An 8,985-nucleotide genomic window follows, 5' to 3' on the forward strand; every position below is an offset into this window, starting at 1 on the left:
ACATGGGATTCGCTTGCCCTTTTTGTGCAGATTATCCAAGAGGTCTATGTGGCCGAGGAATAGGTCAACGATGCCCGGAATGAGTCCGGGATTGAGGCAAGCTGCCTCGTCAAAGCCGACAAGGCTCTGGGTGCAACTAAACACAAAAATAAGGAGCTCGCCACAAAGTTGGCTATGGAGAAGAACTCTCGCCTAAGTGCCGAGGCTAGCCTGAAGAACGTAAAGGCCCAGGTTGAGGACTAGCGTAAGAAGCTCCATATCACTGAGATAGAGCTAGCTACCCAAAGGCAACTGGTCCTAGAGCTAAAGGTCGACTTGGAGAAAGCCAAGGAAGCAACCAGGGCAGTCAAGGAAGTTGTTGAAGCTTTAGAACAGGCAGCTTATGACCGGGGCGTGCTGGAAACCTAAACTCGGCTGGCAGAGGAGCTGGCGGAGGTGTACAGAGACTTCTGCAAAGAGGTGTGGGCCGAGGCGCTCAACCAAGCAGGAGTCCTGCAACCTTCGAGTGGAGACTTGCTAAGAACATGTTTTATCCTGAAGATATTCGAGAAATTCCAGTGAATCTCCCTCCTCCCTCTACTCTTGCTCTCCCTCCCTCGGGACAGCCCTCCTCCGCCGAGGCCTCTCTTCTCCCTCCCAACGCCCTCACAGGGCCTAACAAGGCCAGTGACCAAAGCCAAGAGTTTTAAGTGGCCGAGGGCAAAAAGGCCGGCTAAAGGGGAGCTCAGCCTGAGGATAAGGGTAAGGAGGCTACAACTCTGCCAAAGGCCAAAGGTAAAGAGGCTGCCCACAAGGTCTAGGGTGCTGATTCCAAGGCCAAGGATGACCTTCCTATTGCTAAGGCATAGCTTTAGGATCTTAGCACTTCTTCTCCATTTTTTGTTTTTGTAGTGACAATCTATCATTGAATGTATTGTACTTTCATTTTGTCTAATGAAAAGACTTCTTTACCTTGTGTATCTTTACTTTATGTGTCTTTAACTTAACAAAGTTACAGGTAGCAGCGGACTACTACTATTCTTTTAATAAAGGCTAACATCAATACATCACTAGATAAATTAAATGAATTGAATAAGTGCCAGCAATAAAAAGAATTATCACATACTTGTAAGAAATTAACAAGGCAGGCAACTCTCATTCTGCTCAACACTTAGATAAAAACCCAAGAAATTTAACTAACTCATAGCCAGTGATCCAAGGAATTGGGTATGACCTGAGATCTGCTTGACACTTAGGAAAATAAGTGGATGTCACAGAGTGTTAATCCACCCAAAGTAGGTGGTCTAAGGAGCCAGGCATGATTGAGGTTTCGTTTGACGCTTAGATAGATGCCATTAAGTATTAATTTACCCTAGGTAGGTGGTCTAAGGAATCAAGCATAGTTAAGGTTCTGTTTAATACTTAGGAAAATAGCTAAACATATCAATTTACCTAAGATATGTAGTCCAAGGAGCCAGGCATGACCAAGGTTCTGTTTGATACTTAGAAGATTGTCATTAAGTATTAATTTACCTAAAATAGGTGATCTGAGGAACCAGAAATTGCTAAGGTTCTGTTTAATACTTAGGAAAATAGCTAAACATATCAATTTACCCAAGGTATGTGGTCTGAGGTGCCAGGCATGACCAAAGTTCTGTTTGATGGCCAAAATTAGGAATTAACACTGATTTCCAAACAATATAATTAGTAAGCATTGTTACAAAATTATATTTTTTACTAACATTTCAAGTCTAAAAGACTCGATTTTGAGCTTATAAATCGAGCCTCAAATATTCGATTTTCATGATCTAATCACGTTTAATGTGGCATTTTTTCTACGTGGCGTCTACCTGGAATCGAGTCTCTAAGACTCGATTTATAAGCCGGCTCTCTAAGCGTCGATTTCTAAGTGCTAGCAAACAAAACAAAGCACTTTACATTTAAGGACTTCCAGCCTAGACCTGAAGCTATCCTTCGCGAGGCTATGCCATTTCTGCATGAATATCAAACTTTAGTGGCAAACCAACGGACACATTAACTGTTTGAAGGGATAGGTGTAATGATGCTTTTCTTTTTTTATTTTTTTCTTTGTCCTAGGTGTGAGGCTAGTATGTATAGCCCTAGAGCACGTTAGAGCATTCTTATCAAGGATTGCAAAAAATTTAGCATTTACCCTCTCAAAACCCAAATTTATAACATATAACACACCACTTTACAACATCCGTTCCATCAAAACTTCTATTTTTTTTTACATTCCATTTAAATATTCTTTTTTTATCATTTTTTATTTTTCCTTCTCTCTCCTCTGTCTCTCTCTTTCTCAACCCAATTATTCTCAGCACCACCGGCCACCGCATCCACCCACGCATACCACAACCACCACATCCACCCACCATCGCCGCCAACAGCCACCAGCCAGATCCACCGCAACCACAAACAACAGCAGAGAAAAAAGAAGAAGAAAAACCTCCACATCCACCCACCACATCCACATCCACCGTAGGACCAAAAAAAAATCAACAGCAATCGGACCAAATCATCACCAACCACAGCAAGAAAAAAAGGAAAAAAAAACCCACAAACCACGGCCAAATCGGACCACACCCCACAGCCAAAAAAAAACCCACAAACCAAATCAACCAAATCGGACCACGACTCCTTCGATCCACACTCCGACTTGTGCTCCATGGTTGACCACCAAGCTCTGTCGCACGATCGGAGCCCAATCGGACCCAAGAAGAACCACGCAGAACAAAAAAAAAAAAAAAAAAAAAAAAAAAAAAGAGAAAAAGAAGAAACCTCCATCGCTGCCACCGGACCACAGCCATCGGACCCATGATCCATGACCACAATCACTGGACCACAGCCATCGGCATCCCACAATCGCCGAAGCACAATCATCGGCGGAGCCCATTCATCGGCGAACCACATCGGTGAAGCACAGAGAGAGAAGAGAGAAGAAAGAAGTGAGAGAGGAAAGAGAAAGATAGAGCAGAGAGAGAGCGTTGAGTGAATAAAAAAAAAATCAGCTTGGCTTGATACTCCGGCCTGGGTTTCGTCGGAGAGGGAGGCGTCGAGCAGAGGGAGAGAAAGAGCAGAGAAATGGTGAATGGGAAGAAACAGGAAATGAGAAAGACAATGACAAAGAAGAAAAGAGAGCGGGTCCCACTTGAATAAAAAAATAATATAAATTTTACAATTGGTGAACAGTGCGGTCTCAAATATGAGACCGCACTGTTCATCAATGCCAAAAATTATAGCATTTACTTGGCTTGATGGAGCAAGCTTTTGGGTCAAAAATGCTAAAAAAAAGCATCTTTTAGCATTTAAAACCCTTAATGAGAATGCTCTTAGGACCCTTACTTATACCTTTGTACTTTTATTTCATTATTTTAATTCAAATTTGTGAAGCCATAACTCTTCTGCATGAGTACCAAACTCTAGTTGCTAATCAACAAACACGTTAGGCGGCATGGGGCTTTTAATATTGTATTGGTGTTTCCTTTGTCCTGTGGCTTTTAATATTATTTTTGTTGGGCGGCATGGGACTTTTAATATTGTAGTTGTGTTTCCTTTGTCCTGTGGCTTTTTAATATTATATTAGTGTCCTTTGTCCTGTGACTAGGCCTGAGCTAATGAGGTTAGCATTGAGTGGTTGCAAGACCCCTTTTTTATACTGTTGTACTTTTGGTCATTTTAATATATCGATTCTACCTTTTTCAGTCAAAAAAAAAAAAAAAACACATATAAATCGAGTTTTAGAGACTCAATTTTCAGGTGGACGCCACGTGGAAAAAACGTCACATCAGACGTGATCAGACCATGGAAACCGAGTTTTTGAGACTCGATTTTATAAGCTCTAAATCAAGTTTTTTAAACTCAAGATGTTAGTAATATATATAGTTTAAAAATAGTGCCTACTAATTATATTGTTTGGAAAACAGTGTTAATTTCCAATTTTGGCCTCTGTTTGATACTTGAAAGATTGTCATTAAGTATTAATTTACCCAAAGCAAGTAGTCTGAGCAACGAGGCATAGCTGAAGTTATGTTTAATACTTAGGAAAATAGCTAAACATATCAATTTACCCAAGGTATGTGGTCCGAGGAGCCAAGCATGACCAATGTTCTGTTTGATACTTAGATAGATGTCATTAAGTATTAATTTACCCAAAGCAGGTGGTCCGAGGAACTAAGCATAGCTAAAATTCTATTTAATACTTAAGAAATTGTCATTAAGTATTAATTTACCCAAAGCAGGTGATCCGAGGAACCAAGCATAGCTAAGATTCTGTTAATACTTAGATAGATATCCTTAAGTATTAATTTACCCAAAACAAGAGGTCTGAGGAACCAAGCATAGCTAATGTTCCGTTTAATATTTAGGAAAATAACTAAACATATCAATTTACCCAAGGTATGTGGTTTGAGGAGCCAGGCATGACCAAAGTTCTATTTGATACTCAGAATAATAATAATAATAATAATAATAATAATAATAGGAAACTTAACAGATAATGGAGTGGACGAGAGTGTGACAAAAAAAGCTTTCATTAATAATAATGTCTTTTGAGATTATTTACATTCCAGGGGCGTGGTACAACCTTTTCCTCTAGATCTTCAAGATAGTACACACCTATTCCTGCCACTGATGTGATACAATATGGACCTTCCCAGTTCGGTCCCAATTTTCCCCATATTGGGTTCTTTGCAGCACCCAAAACCTTCCTTAAGACCAAGTCTCCAACTGGCAGTGGCCTTAGCTTTACGTTGGCATCAGCTTTACATTCGCATCATACCCCTGCTTGAGCTTGTGTTGATAGTAAGCCAATTGGACCATGGCATTTTCTCTTCGTTCTTTAATTAAATCCAAACTCTTCTCCAATAGCCCATCATTGCTGCTCGGGGTGAAAGAACTTGTTCTCAGTGTGGGAAATCCGGTTTCTAGAGGAATAATAGCCTCAGCCCTGTAAGTCATTAAAAAGGGCGTCTCCCCTGTTGATCTACGGCGTGTAGTATGGTATGTCCAAAGGACGTGTGGCAGTTCTTCCACCTATTTTCCCTTTGCAACATCCAGCCTCTTTTTAAACCCACTGACTGTGACATTTTTGACAGCTTCGGCTTGCCCATTCCCCTATGGATATGCTAGGGTTGAATATCTATTTGTTATGCCCAGATCACAGCAATACCTCCTGAAGGCCTTTCTATCAAACTGCAATCCGTTGTCCTAGATGAGTGTATGAGGGATTCCAAACCATGTGACAATGTTCTTCCAAATAAATTTCTTAGCATCCGCATCTCTGATATTTGCCAAAGGTTTTGTTTCAACCCATTTGATAAAGTAATTTGTGCTGACCAACAAATATCTTTTATTCCCTACCGCTTTAAGAAAAGGATCTACAATGTCCAATCCCCATTGACCAAAAGGCCAAGGGCTGGATAGTGTGTTAAGGACTCCTCTTGGTTGATGAATATTTGGTGCAAATCTTTGACACTAGTCACACTTCTTCACATATTCTTGTGCTTCCTTCTGTATATTTGGCCACCAATAGCCTTATGTGAAGGCCTTATGAGTCAAAGACCTACCCCCCGTATGGCTTCCACAAATCCCTTCATGTAATTCTTCTAAGAGAAGCTCGACTACTTCTGGGAGTATGCATAGTAGATATTAGCCAGAAAAGGATCTCTTGTACAACTTTTGGTCCTCGGACAGCCAAAACCGAGGAGCCTTCCTCCGTACCTTTTCAGCCTAGGACTTATCCTCAGGTAGGACATCCTCCTTAAGGAATAATACTATGGAATCCATCAAGTTAAGTCCTACCCTAATTTGATGAATATGAACCACATTGCTTCCTACCTCAGTAGGCTTATACAAGTCTTCCACTAGAATCACCCGAGGTAAACTTTGTGCCGAGGAGGTTGCTAGTGTGGTAAGAGAGTCAGAATGTGTATTTCTACTTCTAGGGATTTGTGATAAGTTAAAAGATTCAAATCTTGACTATAAATGTCTATCCTGGCTTAAGTACTCCTGCACTTTGAGATCTCTGGCTTCTAACTCTCCTTAAACTTAGCTTTCCACCAGTCTTGAATTAGAGAATATTTCCACTGCTTTTCCACCCATCTTCTGAACCATGGTCATCCCGGCCAATAGAGCTTCATACTCAGCTTCATTTTTGTGGTCGACAACCCCAATTTTAAGAATTTCTCAATTGTAATCCTCTCGGGCGATATCAGAACTAGTCCCACTCCAGATCCTCTGTGGTTCACCACACCATCAACATATACCTTCCAGGACAAAGGTTCTTGTAAGGAGATTGCACCAACCGATTTTTCATCCATGTTCTGCTTTTCCATTCTCTCTTCTAACAAAGTTTCAGCAAACTCAGCCACTAGATCGGCGAGGACTTGGCCCTTGACAAAGGTGTAAGGCATGTACTTGATATCAAAAGCTCCTAGAATCGTACCCCATCTGGCAATTCTCCTAGTGTAATCAGCGCTCCGAAGTAGAGACTTAAGTGGGAGCTGGGTGAGGATAACAATTGTATGTGATTGGAAGTAATGGGGGAGTTTACGTGTGCCATACACCACTGCCAAAATGGCTTTCTCCAGTGGTAGCTAACAGACCTCAACCTCATGTAGTGATCTGCTCACATAGTAAACTGGCCTTTGTACCCTACTATTAACCCGTACAAGCACCAAGCTCACCGTGTGGGAGGTGATAGCAATGTATGAGAACAAAACCTCGACCACCTCAGGTCTTAACATAATGGGTGGCCGAGAAAGGTATTCCTTCAGTTGCTGGAAGGCTAAGACGCACTCTTCATTTCATTCAAACCCCTTCCACTTGCTCAACAACTGAAAGAAGGGCCTACACTTGTCGACTGACCGAGAGATGAATCAGTTTAAAGCAGCAGTCATTCCTATCAGCTTTTGGACCTCCTTGGGATTCCAAGGTGGTTATAAGCTGTTAATTGCCTTAATTTGGTCAGGATTAACCTCAATCCCACGGTGAGTGACCATGTAGCCCAAGAACTTTCCCAAACCAACACCAAAGGAACACTTAGAAATGTTAAGGTGTAACTTGTGCCTTCTCAAGACCTCAAATATATTCCCAAGGTCATTAATGTGCTCGGACTCCATCTTACTCTTGACCACCATGTCGTCTATGTAAATCTTAATGTTTTTTCCCAATTGAGGCTCAAACATCCTGGTCATCATCCTCTAATAGGTAGATCCCGCATTCTTTAGACCGAAAGGCATCACTTTGTAGTGGTAATTCCCGGTTGGAGTGAAGAAAGCTGTCTTTTCCTAATCTTTCAAGGCTAGTGGTATTTGGTGGTAGCCTTGGAAGGCATCTAAAAAGCTCATTCGAGGATGACTTACAGTTGCATCCACCATTTGGTCTATCCGAGGCATAGGGAAAGGGTCTTTTGGACAAGCCTTATTTAGATATGTGAAATCTACACACATTCGTCATTTCCCACTCTCCTTCTTCACTACCACTGTGTTGGCCAGCCACTCAAGGTAGAACACCTCCTTGATAGCCCCAGCCTGCTTAAACTTCACCACCTCGTCTCTTACAGCATTAAAGTGGTCCTTAGATGAGTGCCAAGGCTGTTGCTTTTTAGGGATGACAGAAGGCTTGACATTCAAATGGTGACATATGAAGCTCGGATCCACCTTGGGAGCTTCGTAAGCACTCCATGCAAACACGTCTATGTTCCTCCTAAGAAACGCTAATAACTCTTCCTTCTCTTGAAGGGGTAGCTGGGCCCCTACCTGAAAAACCTTCTCTAGATCATCCCCCACAGCAATCTTTTCCAAATCTTCACACTTCGCCTCCTCGGCTGGCCCATCGACAGATAGAACCAAGGTCTTTGATTGCTATGAACCCCCTTAGTAGAGGCCGAGGACTTGGCCCCAAGTTGATGCAAAATGGTGGCCACTAGGCATTGCCTAGCCATGGATTGACTCCCAACGAGCTCTTCGATCTGGTCCCCGGACAAGTATTTCACCTTCTGATGTAGAGTGGAAGAAACAGCCCCTAGGGCGTGAAACCAAGGTCTTCCCACGATGGTCGTGTAAGGGGAATAGGCGTTCACCACAATAAAATTCACCTCCACCACTTTTGACCCTGCCTGCATAGGTAGTCTAATTTAACCCTTTGGAATGATAGCTTTTCCATCAAAGCTCACCAAAGGCGAATCATAGGCTGTTAAATCCTCAGGCCTCAGGTTCAACCTTTTGTACAAGTCAAGGTACATAATTTCTGTCCCATTGCCTTGGTCCACCATCACTCTCTTCACATCATACCTTCATATCCTGAAGGTGATCACTAGAGCATCATTGTGCGGTTGTATGGTTCCCACCTTGTCATCATCCGAAAAGCTTAATGTTGGTCGGGCCTTCATTCTTGCCCTTTTTGGCATTCTGTTTGATTCCTCGGTAGGTAACTGGGTTACAGACATCACCTTAGAAGGTTGCGAGCCAGTTTTCCCGGGAGTAGCGAAGATGACGTTGATTGTGTCTAACGGGGGCCTTGAATAAACGTTCACCTGAGCCCTCGACCTTGATTGGTCCCCCTACCTGTTGGGCCGGTACAGGAACTGTTATAACCTTCCTTCTCTGATAAGCTGCTCCAGATGATTCCACAAAGTTCTGCAATCCTCGGTGGTATGCCCTGTTCTTGGTGATTTTGGCAGTGGAGGCTCTGGTTGCGCCTCAAGGGGTTTCCTCCCATTTTGTTCGGCCATTTGAAGTGTGGCTCGTTCTTGATCTTCTCCAAGACTTGATGCTCTGGTTCTCAGAACACCACATTAACCGCCTGAAGAGCCGTGGACCCAGACTGCCCAGCAAAATCCCTCCGGGGTCTGTTATGGTTGTATCAGTTAGACCTGAAATCCCCCTCTCTTGAGGGATAGCTTTACCTTTCCCTTTACCTTGCTGTTAGTCCTCATCAACCCTCTTATATTTGTTAATCTACTCCATGAGCTTGCGTACACTAGTG

Source organism: Quercus robur, chromosome 9, assembly GCF_932294415.1.
Source record: "Quercus robur chromosome 9, dhQueRobu3.1, whole genome shotgun sequence".
Lineage (NCBI taxonomy): Eukaryota > Viridiplantae > Streptophyta > Magnoliopsida > Fagales > Fagaceae > Quercus > Quercus robur.